General features: G+C 44.5%; 1 protein-coding gene across 5 annotated transcripts in view; it reads left to right on the top strand.

Annotated features, from left to right (window-relative positions):
* Window positions 1–15019, top strand: part of LOC149305809 (piezo-type mechanosensitive ion channel component 1-like) — a 95298-nt gene that overhangs the window by 1319 nt on the left and 78960 nt on the right. The gene's annotated exons all lie outside the window — the stretch shown is intronic.

Here is a 15019-nt window from a genome sequence, read left to right as displayed (position 1 = left end):
TGCAAAATCCCATTTTCTATGCAGAGCCGGGAGGAAAATCCCCAAATGCATTTATTGCAAGGATATCCTTCGTAATTATTAATGATCGGGATATCCTTCGTAATAGAACCCAATGCGGAAAATAAAACAGGGCAAGTAATAATTCATCCGAGATCCTTAAAACACGCCGTTGTCATTCATTTCCCTCGAGTCGGTCCTTAAAACAGAATAACATTAAAAATACTATATAGATGTCTGAATGCTAACCATTTTACAAGTCTTGCAACAGAGAATATAAACTTTGCATCCATTTCTGTTACACGTTTATTAGCGTCCGTTGGTAAATACATCAGGAATTGTAGGTCCCATAATCCCCCAGCCAGCCACTGAACATGCCAACTGGTGCATTCTGGGATCTGTAGTCCAAAAAAGTAACATGGCGCAGCCCTATTCTTGACTGATCCTCACAAGGGACTTCTCTCTAATTCAGATTATACAAAAAGAGATTCCACCTAAACATTAAGAGACACTTGTTTTTTGACCTCCAAGGCTGCGTCTGCACTGCAGAAATAATCCAGTTTGACGCCCCTTTAACTGCCGTGGCTTGAAACATTGAGCTTTCTTTCTCAGAGAGGTCTGGTATTCCATAGCATTGAGACATGGGTATTAAAGTGGTGTCAAACCTGATTATTTCTGCCGTGTGGACGCAGTGGAATGGACTCTTTCAAAGGGACTTAGAGGAGGAGTGCTTTAGTTGTGTATATCCTGCCTTTCTCCCAATATAGGGACTCAGGTGGGGTTGGAGTAGATGGCCCTTCCAACTGTTTGAAGTGTGCATCCGCACTGCAGAATTAAACCCGTTTGACACTTTTAACTGCCATGACTTGTGTGTTACAGAGAATCCTGGGATTTGTAGTTTGGAGTCTGCCTGGCGCCTTGCCAAACTACAAATGCCAAGATTCAAAGTGATGCAGTGCAGCTCCATTCGAAGAGTCTGCGGCTCTTCTTCCCCAGAGGAGATTGCGGAGAAGCCATTATGGCAGATATAGTTCTTTTTGCAAATTTTGGCACTCTTGCATTGTTTGGAGGCATGGATGGTGACCCCATTTTTGGCACATGCCAGTTGTGCCTTTTGCTTGGCCTGCAAGTCTTCCCAGCCTTGGGCCGCTGACATCCCACTCCTTCCACACATGCGCATGCCTTGTTCCCAGTGCAAAAGGCACGTGCAGAAGCTGTCCTGCCAACAAGGAGGAGTTTCTGTGTCGACAGGCCAAGGGAAAGGTGTCATTTTAAAGCCTGGGGTTGTGTGTCCTTTTGGGATGGGTGTGTTTGAGTGGACTTTGTGGCGTTTCCCTCTTCCTTTTTAGACCCCCATCGCAAATGGGAGTTAAAGCATGGAGTTCTTGGAAGAGTAGGGCAAGAACACTTGTATCTTTGTTGTTGTTGTCACTGTGTGCCTTCAAGTTATTTCCAACTTATAGCAACCCAATTGTGGGGTTTTCTTGACACGTTTCTGCAAAGTTGGATCCTCATTGCCATCCTCTGAGGCTGAGAGAGTGTGACTTGCCCAAGGCAAATGGGTTACCATGCCCAAGCCAGGACTTGAAGCCTGACCTCCAGAGTCATAGTCCAACACTCGAACCACTTCTGGAACCAAATGGCTGCAATGTTGCATTTTGCTTTTTTCTGGGGTGGCACTAATGACATTCACTGTGCATTCATGGCATGCTTTGCGTTGTGGGATGTGTCTTATGGTACAAGATGATTACAGGTGGGATATAAGAAAATAATACTAATAATTAATAATGATGATGATGATGATGATGCAGGATGATGCTGGCTCCTGTGTGTGGTTTGCAAACAGGCAGTGCATGATAGTTTTTGACATATACATACACAAGACTCACATTTATGTATAAATATATACAGAGAGAGAGATAAATGTGTTTGTGGGTTTTTTCTTTCCTTTTTGCTCTGTTTAATAAAAATGATTTTTGTAAAAAAAAAAAAAGGTCAGAAAGTCCTTAAAGGCGCACAATTTTGTTGGTTGCAAAGCTGCGACAACAAACCACAGTTTCTCTAAGCAGCGTTCTCTCAGTGCGCAAGCGGCGATGTTCTAAAGGACTGCAACCCCAGAAATTTGGAGACTAAGTGCCAATTTCATGGGAGCACAGAAGGACAATGTGTCCCATCATTCATAGCTGGTATGAAACGCCTTCATCACCCCCACACAGAGACACAACTTTGTCCTCTGAAATGTTGCGGCTCAGAAACGTTGACCTTTTTAGCCCTCGCTGCGAATCCGAATCCGACACCTGCAAAAAATCCCAGGAATTTGAAATATTCCTCCGGCTCAGAGGCAAAAGCCTTGTTTTTGGGGTGAGGCTCATTTCCTTTTTGCAGAAGAAAAATGGCCAAAGTGTGCGGCTGAGTCACTGTTTCCAAACGGCAAAAGACTTTTACCATCTTTTTGGGTTTTGGACAAAGCGTTTACATTGTTGCTCTTGTGATAACTTACTTGTGCAGCAAAGTTGTCCTCCATGCCTTTCTTTCCCCTTCATTCAACATCCTGCTCTGTCACTTTCTTGGTCTGAATCAGCCTTCCCCACTCCGACTTCAATCATCCCCAACCACTCTTTCAACATCCTGCTCTGCCAGTTGTGGGTCTGGATTAGCCTTCCCCACTCCAGCTCCCATCATCCCCAGTCACCTTTCAACATCCTGCTCTGCCAGTTGTGGGTCTGGCTTAGCCTTCCCCACTCCAGCTCCCATCATCTCCAGCCACCATAGCCATGGTCTGCCCTAGCAGTTCCCTTCCTTTTTCTTCTCTGCATCTAATGCAAAGGTGGTCAATATCACATGGCCCTCCAGAGTTTTATGGGACTGCAGGTACAAGCAGCCTTGGCCAGCAATGCCCATGGGAGTTGCAATCCAACAAAGGGCAGTGGGATTCGTGCATCGAATCTGAACATTATTTTGGTTCTCCTATTCAGTAAAAAGCCATGCATTGTATGCAGAATGCAAACATAGGTTTTGCAGTGGAAAATAATAACAGTTGAGTTTTCGTTCCAAACAAGTTTTCGTTCTCATGGGAAAAGAGGAAGAGAATCCTTGCATTATATGCATGCTGTCTGTGTGTGTGTGTGTGTGTGTGTGTGTGTATACACACATCTTATATTTTGCTGTGCACAACAAAAAAGCCTTTTGGGAGTTAGTTTTTGCTGTCTGATTTCAGGGAGCAGTTCTGATCTCGCTGACAGTGAAACCAGAGTTGGGCAAAGTGCCCTTTGGGAGACTACATCTCCCAAAGCATGGGGATTCTGGGAGATGTAGTCTCCCCTGGGCACTTTTCCCAGCTGTAGAGGGGAAAAACTGTACTTGGATTGAATGAGAATCCTCACTGGGGGATTCTGGGAGATGCAGTCTCCCTGAGGTCACTCTCCCCAGCTTTAGGTAAAACCGTGCTTCGATTGAATGAGAATCCCAACTGAATCCTTTGGACATTGCATTGTGACGCAGGGATCTTTTCCATTTATTGCTAAAGATGATAATATATTTTTCTGTTGACGATTTTTGCACAGTCCTTTAGGTAAAAAGTCAATGCATTCCTGTTATTTAAAAACGCACCTTGAACCGCGTGGATTTGGGGTTCCTCCAGCGGGAGGCATTCCTGCTGTCACCGAAGCAAGATGGGACATGTTTTCCTTCTGCAGCCTTAATTCAGGATTATTCTGGATGAATAACCAGCAGCTTCCTCCTCTCTACTCCTGGCCCAGCCTCCTACTCCTGGTTTCTCATGTTGCAACAGCTGGCTGTCAGACTCTTTGCATCAGGAGTTGTGGAATTGTGAGGCCCTCTGGATATCCTTGACTGCAACTCCCAGCAGCCTTAGACAGCATGGCAAAGGTGGGCGATACTGGGAGTTACAGTCCAAAGAAGGTCTTGCTCTCCTGTCTCCTCCTTTTGGGGATTCTGGGAGTTACTGTCCAACAATATCTGGTCTGTTTGAAGGCCTTGCTCTTCTGTCTCCTCTTCCTTCTCCTTTTGGGGATACTGGGGGTTACAGTCCAGCAATATCTGGTTTATATGAAGGTCTTGCTCTTCTGTCTTCCTCTGTTTGGGGATACTAGGAGTTACAGTCCAAAGAAGGTCTCCTTTTGGGGATCCTGGGAGTTACTATCTATCCCTTAGACAGCATTGCAAAGGTGGGCGATACTGGGAGTTACAGTCTAAAGAAGGCCTTGCTCTCCTTTCTCCTTTTTGTAGGGATCCTGGGAGTTACAGTCCCAGCAATATCTGGTCTATTTGAACGTTTTGCTCTCCTGTCTCCTGTTCCTTTTAGGGATACTGGGACTTACAGTCCAGCAATATCTGGTCTATTTGAAGGCCTTGCTTTCCTGTCTCTTCTTCCTTTTAGGGATAATGAGAGTTAGAGTCCAGCAATATCTGATCCATGTGAAGGTCTTGCTCTCCTGTCTCCTCCTTCTCTTTTGGGGGATACTGGGAGCTACAGTCCAGCAATATCTGGTCTCAATGAAGGGGTCTTACTCTCCTGTCTCCTTTTCCTCCACCTTTTGGGGATACTGGAGGTTATAGTCCAGCAACATCAAGTCTCCATGAAGGCGTCTCGCTTTCCATGCCTCCCCTTTCGTTTCTGTTTTTGGAAAATCCCCGTGACGCATCCAGCCGGGCTGTTTTTGCGCAAATATTTAGCGAACAAGCAAACCCCTGGCTGTCCCTGGGCTGCTGCAAAAGTAAACTCAGGAAGGCTGTTGGAAAGAGAGGCGCCTGGTTTTTGGAGGAGGGCCCCAAAGGCCAGGCTCTGTCTCCTTCCAAAATGGTCCTGCCAAGTTATTGGGTTCATCCAGAACCAAAAGAACCGACCGGGCAGCTGTTCCGATGCAGAGCTTGGGTTGTCCAGTTGCCTTGCAAAGTTTCCTTCGGAGTGCAATCCTAATTTGCTTTGCATTTTTGGATGGTAGCAGCAATCCATTCATTCTGGCCAGGCTGAATTCTTTGGTCAGGCACTTTGGAAAGGCCTGGTGTTTTGCTTCTGTGCTGGGAAATGGAGGAGCAGCAATCTCCACATCTCACACACACACAGTGAGACTCTTGGAAAGCACATTGCTTAGAGGAGTCTGGATGTTTTGGTCCTATTTATTTCATTTATTCCTTTAAATATTTTTCTCCAACTCACTATCATGAAATGTCAAGGTAGCGTTTGAATGAGTATGAGCCACTTAAAACAAGTCCAGTTAAAAACAATACAAATAGTATTGTTGTATGGCTTTGAGTGTTGGACTATGGCTCCGGAGACCAGGGTTCGATTCCCAGCATGGCCATAAAACCTACCTTGGATAAGTCACATACTCTCAGCTTTGGAGGACGCCAATGGCAAAACCTCCTCTGGACAAACTTTGCCTAGAAAGCCCCATGATGCATTCAGCTTGGGTTTGCCATAAGTTGGAAATGACTTGAAAACACACAACGCACACTTGGATAAGTCTCATGCTCTTGGCCTCAGAGGAAGGCAATGGCAAGAAAACCCTATGATAGGCTCACCAGAAGATGAAAATGACTGGAAAACACACAACACAACACACACACACACACACACACACACTTGGATAAGTCACATGCTCTTAGCTTCAGAGGATGGCAAGAGCAAAACTCTTCTGAACAAATCTTGCCAAGAAAACCCCATCATAGATATAGATAATAAAGCAAACTACACATAATATATTCATTGCTGTTGTGTGCCTTCAAGTTGTTCCCAACTTAAGGTGGCCTTAGGGTCACCATAAGTTGGAAATAACTTGAAGGCACACAACAACAAGCAACATATTATGTGGTAGTTGGCTTTATTATATTGCATATCTTTCTATCTGGATAAAGTTTTATTGCAGAGATGTATATTTGTGTTACTCCTTCCTTCTCCTCTCTGTGTGCGTTTGTTGGATTGTATGTCTTTGGCAGGGCTGGCGGCTTTTAGTGCTTGCAGAGCACCATGCGCTGGACACTGATGATGGCCCTGTATAAATAAATGATGATAATGAGGATAAGACCATAAAAACATGTTAAACAATCCGGGTTAAAAGGGGAGATGGCTAAAATGGTTAAAACCAGGTACATGTGCATTAAGAAAGAAAGAAAGAGAGAGAGATTTGGGCTTTGGTAAAGAGTAGTGATTTAACTTGGCACCTAAAAGAGACCGCCTTCGGTGCCCATCGGTCCTCCATAAAGCAAAGAAGACCCATCTCCCTGTGCGATGATGTGTCGGTTCCGCCAGTTCTTGGGTGGATACTTCCTAGCTAAGTAAATTCATTTAAAACTGTGTGTTACCAACATATTTGTGGTATGAGTGGTCTCCTTCCACGTCCGGTTTGCTGTGATCGTACCCTTTGCTATGTGAACACACTGTGCACAAGTATTGTATTCTCTTCCTCTGAGGAAGTGGGTTGCAACCCCTTGAAACATCCCTGTGAAAATAAATTGGGAGGCTTAAAGCACCTTGGCGTAGTGGTTTGGGATTTGGACTATGACTCTGGAGGTCAGGGTTCGAATCTTGGCTCAGCCATGGAAAACTACTGGGGGACCTTGGGCATGTCACACTCTCTCGGCCTCAGAGGATGGCAATGGCAAGCCCCCTCTGAGCAAATCCTGCCCAGAACATCCTGCCTTAGGGTCATCATATGTTCGAAACAACTTGGAAACCCACAACACACAAACCTGGATAAGTCACACACTCTCAGCCTCAGAGAATGGCAATGGCAAACCCCCTTTGGGACAATCTTGCCAGGAAAGCCCCATGATAGGCTCACCTTGGAGTCATCTTAAGTCAGAAACTACTTGAAGGCACACAACAACAACAACAACAAGCAACAACTATTTGTACAAGTACTAAACATAGCTGACCCTGCTGAGCTTCCAAGATCAGACGGAAACTGGTGCCTTTAGGATTTAGGGCCATGTCTTTCTTGGAGAAAGTGGGTGAAGAGGCACTTCCTTTTCCAGTCAGCAGCAAGAGGGTGTGTGTGTGCATGCGTGCGTTTTGTTGCGTTGTGTCATGTCCCAGTGTGTCTGTCTTCTTCAGAGGGTGGAAGAGCAACCCTTGCACATTCACACAATCTATATGTGGCATCTTTTGTTATTGCACAGAGGCTCTTCGGCTGAAATGGGGTGATGTCTTGCGATTTCATTTCCTGGCCCAGTTTGCTGCCAACATGGTCACGGTTTTCATTTGCGGTAAAGTGTACCGTTGCAAGGTGTGAGTACATGCGTGTGTGTGTTTACACACTTCTGCAGACCCAAGGGACTTTTCTGTGTGTGGTTTACACCCGCCTCCCTCCAAGACTTCATCCCTGGCCTGGCAAAACTTGGGCCTCCTTGTCTTTTTCTGCCTTAATGCAGCACTGGGTTTCTGTTTGTGCCAACTTCTGCATCTCTCGCTCTTTTGCTCTTTTTGGTCCGGTGACTCATTGGAGTCTGCAGGATGTGAGAAGTTTAATTATAACTAACTGCGCCTGCAAATGTTGTCGTTGCGTTCTTTGGGTAGGAGCCCCGCTTTTATGGGCACTGCGCTCTCAAAAAGAAAATGTGGCTGGAGGATGACTAAAAGCAATGCCTCTCACCAAGAACAAGATTACTGTTTTAAAAAATAGAGTATCCCAGAACTTGGAGGCTGTGTTTTTCCCCAAAGTGGAAATCCCAGGGGCCATGCTAGTTGGGGGATGCTGGGTGTTGTAGTTTTGCAGAGTAACTTTCCCCACGCCATACTTCTTTGTGAACAGTAAGAGTGAGAAGTCCAAGGAGTTTCAAACCTGGGTCCAGATGCTAAGTGAATTGCTACTAGTCTTGTTCTGAACGTTGGGTCCCAGTGAAGATCCAGAGACAATTTATTTCCGCAGTTCAGAGTATTATAAAGTTGCGGATCTTATTTGTGCGCTTGCTGAGCAGCCAAAATGCCTAATCTTTGCCATCAGAATTGCAGTTTTCTGCTTTGGGTCTCATTGATGGGTGCATAAATCTTGCATGAATTGTCGATGGATACTTGGTCATCTATTGCGAATGAGGATTTCCCCTAGATGACCAAACAATGAAAAATCTGCATCAGCTGAGATAGAGGCGGTTCTTTTTTGGTCCTGAAAAAGCCCCACACTTGTGAGGCTGCAAATGAAAGGGGAAACGGACAGGTTTTCTGGCCATCTTAATATGCAGTTGTTTGTTGTTGTGTGCCTCCAAGCCATTTTTGACTTATGGCAACCCTAAGGCAGCCCTGCCCTAGGGTTTGGAAAGGTTAGGGGGCTTGCCGTTGTCATTTTATGAGGCTGAGAGAGTGTCACTTGCCCATGGTCACCCAGTGCGTTTCCATGGCTGAGCCAGGATGTGAACCCTGGTCCCAAGAATCGTAGTCCAATACTCAAACCACTACACCACACTGACTTTCAGTGTCATGCTAAGGATTATATATACACACACACACCAAATATTGGCTGTGCTGGGATGTTCCACGTTATAGTTCTCTACTTTTGGAGGATGTGAAATTGCCGACAGCTGCTTTTTAGTGTTTTTGTGTGTACTTGAAGGCTCTGCGAAAAGGAAGAGGCACTCTGCGCATGCTTAGAAGGCCTGTTGTTGCTACTTTCCCATGCCCAGATCTTTGTGGCATTTCACACCATGGCCCTATAAATGACAGAGCTGGAAAATGTGCCTTCTGTTTTGGACTATGACCTCCAGGATCTGGCTGGGGGATGTGGGGAGTCGTAGTCCAAATAAAGGAACCTTTTCCAAGCAAGTGCTGCTTTGAATTGGTCTGTAGATTTGCTCCTTTGCATTCATAGCCGGCCAGAAAGGTTGTGGGTGTCTAGGAGTGTGTATGTGTGTGTCTCTAGTGACACAGTAGCTTCTTTCTTTCAACTTTGCCTCCACCCTCCGATCCTATTATCTCTCCCTTGCAATATGTTTGCCCAGCCCAGCTGATGTTTCTTACTTTTACTTCATTGGCCTTGCCTCCCATCCTTCTCCTCCTCTTTCCTTTCTGGTGGTGCCCAAAACCTCCTTGGTCTGGCTGGGATGCCATCATTTTCAAATGCCTTCACAAAAAGCCCCCAGACCCAAACTTGGGCTCTCCTACAACAAAACGTGTGCAAATCTTGGGAAACGTTGAGCTGACTTGGTGGGAGGAAAAAAGAGGTGCGCTCTGTACAAGCTCAGAGGCGCTGAGTTATTACCCAGATTGTCAAGGAACAGATCATTTGGGGGATGAAAAACCTGCTTATCTTGAACTGTTGGCTTATTTTGGTTTTAATACAGTGGGGGCCCTTGGTATCCGCTGTGGTTTGGTTCCAGGATGCCTCATGGATACCAAAATCCATGACTGCTCAAGTCCCATTATATAGAATGGGTTGTTGTTGTTGTTATTATTATTATTATTACTATTATTACTACAGTGGGCCCTTGGTATCCACTGGGGTTTGGTTCCAGGACCCCCTATGGATACCAAAATCTGTGACTGCTTAAGTCCCATTATATAGAATGGGTTGTTGTTGTTGTTGTTGTTGTTGTTGTTATTACTATTGTTATTACAGTGGGTCCTTGGTATCTGCTGGGGTTTGGTTCCAGGATTCTCTCTGGATACCAAAATCCATGGATGCTCAGGTCCCATTATATAGAATGGGTTATGATTATTATCAGTAGTATTATTATTACAGTGGGCCCTTGGTATCTGCTGGTATCCGCTGGACCCCCCATAGATACTAAAATCCATGGATGCTGAAGTCCCATTATATACAATGGGTTGTTGTTATTATAATTATTGCTATTACTATTATAATTATTAGAGTGGGCCCTTGGTATCCGCGGGCTTTGGTTCTAGGACCCGCCGTGAATACAAAATCCATGCATGCTCCAGTCCCATTAAATACGATAACGGTGCCCCTTATAGTAAATGCAAAAATCAAGGCTTGCTTAGTGGAATTTATATATTTTTAACATACTTTCAAGCTGTGGATGGTTGACTCCGTGGATAAAAATAAATAAATCTGTGGATATGGAAGCTTGGCTGCATTTTAAGAGGGGGGCTTTTTTTCCCCCTGGAAGGAAAGACGCAGGTATTTATCGCCAATGCGATGTAGTGGTTTGAATCTTGGACTACGACTCTGGAGCGTCATTCCCTGTGGGTTTCTGGGAGTTTGAGTCCAACAGTCCAAAACTCATGGTCATATAGCAAAGGATCTAAAGGACTGAAGCAAAGCAAAACAAAGTCTTACAAAATTTCTATTGGAGAGCCATGCCAACCCCAGAAGCACCGGATGCCTGCATGCATGCTTTCTCTGCATTCTGCGTGCAGCAGCTTTCTATGAATTTGCTACAAATCTTGATTAACTGTATTGGTTTCCATTCACGGCCGGATGAGGATTGCTTATTAGAGGTATCTGCTTGTCTTGATTCTAGAGATGTGGTTTTTGCTTTGTTTGCCTTCTTTTCAGTGCAAAAAAAAAAAAAATTGCATTTGGCAACGGCTGGAGTGACCAAAAATAATGGCAATGGTGATAAGTTCTTGCATTTCCCTATAGTTGTTGACCGCCAAGGGATCAATGCAGAATCCCTTCCGTGGGATAGAGCCATTGTTGGGGTCATGATCATTTGCTCCATTTGATATCCAGTATACAGTTTTTCAGTCTAAACAGCACAGAGAGTAGACCAAAAAATTGTATACTGGATATCAAATGGAGCAAATGATCACAACTCCAACAATGGCTCTATCCCACGGAAGGGATTCTGCATTGATCCCTTGGTTGTCAGTAACTAAGGCTTTTAAGTCCTATAGCTCCAGGGGTTGCAATGGTGCATCTCTCTTGTTGGACGCTATCTCCCATTAGCCCCAGTCAGCATAGGATGCTGGGGGATGCAGTCCACCAGGCCCATGCAATTCCCAACCATTGCAATAGCTATTCCAAAATAGAGTGGACCCATTGCATTGTTTGAATTTAATGCAAGCATTTCAAGCACTGGTTCTGATCTAGTTGGGGCTCGTAAACAGATTCAAGGGGATGAGATTTTCATGCGCACACCCTGCGCTGTGGCCTAAAACCCCCATGACCGTTTTTCTGACTCACTTTCTTCAGCGAAAGGAAGGGAAGGGATTTGGGGAAAAGGTGACTCACCCCTTTCTTCTCTCTTTCTGTGCCATCCGGTTGCTTGTATGGCACCAGCCGCTTGGCGATTTCCTTCAATCTTTTTATTTTTCAAGCCATGGATGGTTCCTGGCTGCCTCTTTTTTAGGTGTAACCGGAGAGTGGCACAACGGCTGTGAGGCTGAGCCACAAACTGACCAGTCCTTGGTCCGTATCCCAGTTGGTGGCCTTGGGTAAACTGGCATCTCTCTGGTCTGCCACATAGTCATCATGGCCTACCCTCTTTAAACTCCATGCATTTTGCAGACCAGGTCTGCAAAAGTTCATACTCAAATTTCTTTGGCACTGTTGGTCGCCAAGGTGCTGCATGATCCCTTTGCATACCTTTTTATGTTGCTGTTGTTGTTGTGTGCTCTTCGAGTCATTCCTGACTTATAGCGACTCTAAGGTCTTAAGTACTCCTCAGCCAAGACTTTCAGGATGATGGGACACACAATGAGAACTTTAGACTTGTTGCTAATATTAAGGGCCAAAGGAGTGAACCAGATGGAAATGGGGAAATATCACCTTAGAAGATACGATGTGATTTATGTATTTGTTTATGTTATTTGTCTTATTATGGAGACGCGTGTTGTTTGTGTGCTGTTTAGTATTGTTTTGCATTGCATGGATGTAAGGCCTCTGTTTGATTTCAGGTAACAGAAAATGTCTTAAAAGAAACGAAAGACATAAAATGGGTGAGAAACATGCTGGCGATTCATGCAAAGTCCCCAGACCGAAAGCAAGAGAGAAAGACTCATAGGGTTATTGTGTGAATCATTTCCAGAAAGCAATGTCTGTCATTGTGGAGGGATATCCCCAAAGTCAGATGCCGCTTCCTCCATAAAGCCTGGTGCAAAGTCCCCCCAGAGAGAACAGAGGAGGTATGGAGACTTCTCTTTCTGAAAAGAAACCTATGCTTCCGCATGAAATAATGATAGTAGCAATGGCTGGGATCCAGTTGACATCTCGCTTGCGCATAGGTTAGCCTGTGGAAGCAGTACAGCATTATCGCCTGATGCAGAACAGCCACAGGCCATTGCAGAGGAAGAGTTGCGCATGGGAGTGCATTGTGCACAAGTGTTCGCACTTGTGTCTGGGTTAAACGGTGCAAAAACCTATCTCTGTTTTTATTTAAACAGGCCTTTTAAGATCCAGCAGGCTTGGTTTTATTGGGAGACGAGAGAGTTGGTCTTAGATTATTAATTTTAACTTGGTATAGTTTAAATGTTATATTTGTGTGTGTGTGTGTGTGTGTGTGTGTGTGTGTATGATTTTAATTGTACATTTTTAATTGTTGTGTTTATATATGTTAACTGCCTTGGGTCCCACTTTGGGAGAAAGACGGGATAAAAATAAAACAAACAAATCAATAAATATATGTTAAAAGGCTTATATCCACAGATTTCCCGGGATTTCGAGGCAACATGTAGATAAGATAATTAACTATCCAAATCGATTCCAGATTGATATAAAAAACCCTTAATGGATATTCTGTCTAAAAAAGATAGGTTATAAATCAAATACAGAATTACTTAAAGATTGGGAAAGAGTTGTGGACTATACAAGGGAAAAATGGGGGATGACAATACTGATTAAAGATATATAAATATAATCAATCAATAAATATCAATATCTCACCTACTCCAATCAGGACCGAGGTGGACATATCCTCAAAGAATGAAAAATATAGAAAACGGATTAACTTATAAGGTTTTGCAATCCTTTACTTTTACAAGGGGTAAAGCAAGAGAGTAATAAAGTGTGTGTGTAAGTTCTTCCATGAGCAATAACTATTAAACTAGAGGCATGCCTTTTTAGGCATGGGAGTCTGCATTTACAAGTGTCCGGCTGCCTCTGTTTCGTGGCTCCTCTCCCAGGAGTTTGACTGTTGGTTGGCCTTTGCACTGAATTTTTGCTTTGCTTATTTAAATCATATTATTATTATTATTATTTCTGTAATTTTCCTTTCAATGCTTTCATGCACCCCCTTTATAATGCCTGGTCCCCCCACTTCTCTCTCTCTCTCTGCATTTGGTGATTCCAGGGTCCTTTCCTTCCTTCGCCTTCTGCTCTTGAGACCATCGTCAGCGGACTTAGAATTGGATTAATTTTCCATAAAAACAGGATGCAGCGGCTGAAATGGACGGCTGTTGATGATTTATAATATATTTTTTCCAGTAAATGGAAATCTGGACACTGGCTTTTTTCCCTCCCTTCTTTTCGGGATAGTACTAGCTTGGCAAAGGGACGTTTCTCCTTTTCGCTTTTTGGATGCAGTCCTCCTTTGGGAGCGGAGAAGCTCTCCGTCCGCCTTTTAATTTGCTGCCAAATTGGTTTTTCATCTGGACAGTAAAAGCCAATGGCAGCCTCCATATAGGTTTCTCCACTGCATTGTGCTTCCAGAGAAGTCAGGCTGCAATGCATCTCTTCTTTTTATTCCTCATTGTCACCAGATGAACTGTTTTGCCCTGGAAGAAGGAGAGTCAGAATTTCTAATCCTGGGCTGTGTCTGCACTGCAGAAATAATCCAGTTTGGCACCACTTTAACTTCCATGGCTTACTGCTATGGAATCCTGGGACTGGAAATTGGTTGTGGGACCCAGAGCCTGCATCTGCACTGCAGAAATAATGCAGTCTGAGATTTCTAATTTGGTGAGATTTCTCAATATTGCATAGCATGGAGCCCTGGCAGTTAAAGCGGTCTCAAACTGCATTATTTCTGCAGTACAGATGCAAACCTGCTCTGTGGTAGAGGTGCATCTATACTGTAGAAATAATGCAGTTTGACACCGCTTTAACTGCCATTGCTTCGTGTTAACAAATCCTGGGTAGTTTTGCAAGCCGCCAGCACTCTTTGGTAGAGAAGGCTAAAGACCTTTGTTGTTGTTGTTGTGTGCACCTTCTGGTTGTGGCGACCCTAAGGCAAACTCATCATGGGGTTTTCTTGACACGTTCCTTCAGAGAAGGTTTGCTGTTGCCATCCTCTGAGGCTGAGAGAGTGTGACTTGCCCAGGGTCACCCAATGGGTTTACATGCACAAGCCAGGATTTGAACTCTGGTCTGCAGAGTCCTAATCCAGTGCTCAAACCACTACACCACACTGACTCTCCAATTTGCTGTTGCAAAACAACAAATCCCAAGATACCATAGGATGGAGCTACTGTACAATACTTAAAGTGGTATCAGACTGCATACTACAACACTTAAAGTGGTATCAAAGTGCATTATTTCAACAGAGTAGATGCACTTTTGATGTGGTTCCAGACCTCCCCAAGGGTTATTTTATGCTGAATACAGACACATGTTAGCATTGTAAGATAAGTCTTATTGGTGGTCAATGGTGCATCAGTATTGCAATGGTGTGATTGTTGGTCCAGTTTTGCCAGTTTGTTTCTCAGCTCCACTGCAGGCGAGTTTTGGCGAAGACTCAAGCCCCTCTTTTCTTCTCTTCTGGGGCACAAGGCAACATTTTTGGCACCTGTGCCAAATTACGGTTATTTAGTGTTGTATTTTCCTCCTTATTATCCTTCTCTTGGAACTGTGACATTTGGGGGGAGACTCGGTGCAAGAGTTTTTTGGCACCTGTGCCATTATATTTATTTAGCGTTATACTTTCCCCCCTTTTTATTCTTCACCTGGAATTGTGACACAGGTTTCCAAGGTCCAGAGTCCGCTCTGTTAGACGCATGAAGCTCAGCTTGCAGCTGGCTAGTTATATATAGAGAGCCCATGCGCAGAGGCCGAAGGCAAAACATGCGTGCGCCACAGCCGAAAGGTCAGCAAGAGCCGGAAAAAGCTGAAAGCACAGGAGGAAGCGCAGGGCGACCATTGGCAAGAGCCGTAATTGGCGACAATAACAACAA

The sequence above is a fragment of the Sceloporus occidentalis genome, unplaced genomic scaffold, assembly GCF_023333645.1.
Source record: "Sceloporus occidentalis isolate IW3139 unplaced genomic scaffold, rSceOcc1.0.p SCAF_10, whole genome shotgun sequence".
Lineage (NCBI taxonomy): Eukaryota > Metazoa > Chordata > Lepidosauria > Squamata > Phrynosomatidae > Sceloporus > Sceloporus occidentalis.
This window is presented reverse-complemented; position numbering and strand designations above follow the sequence as displayed.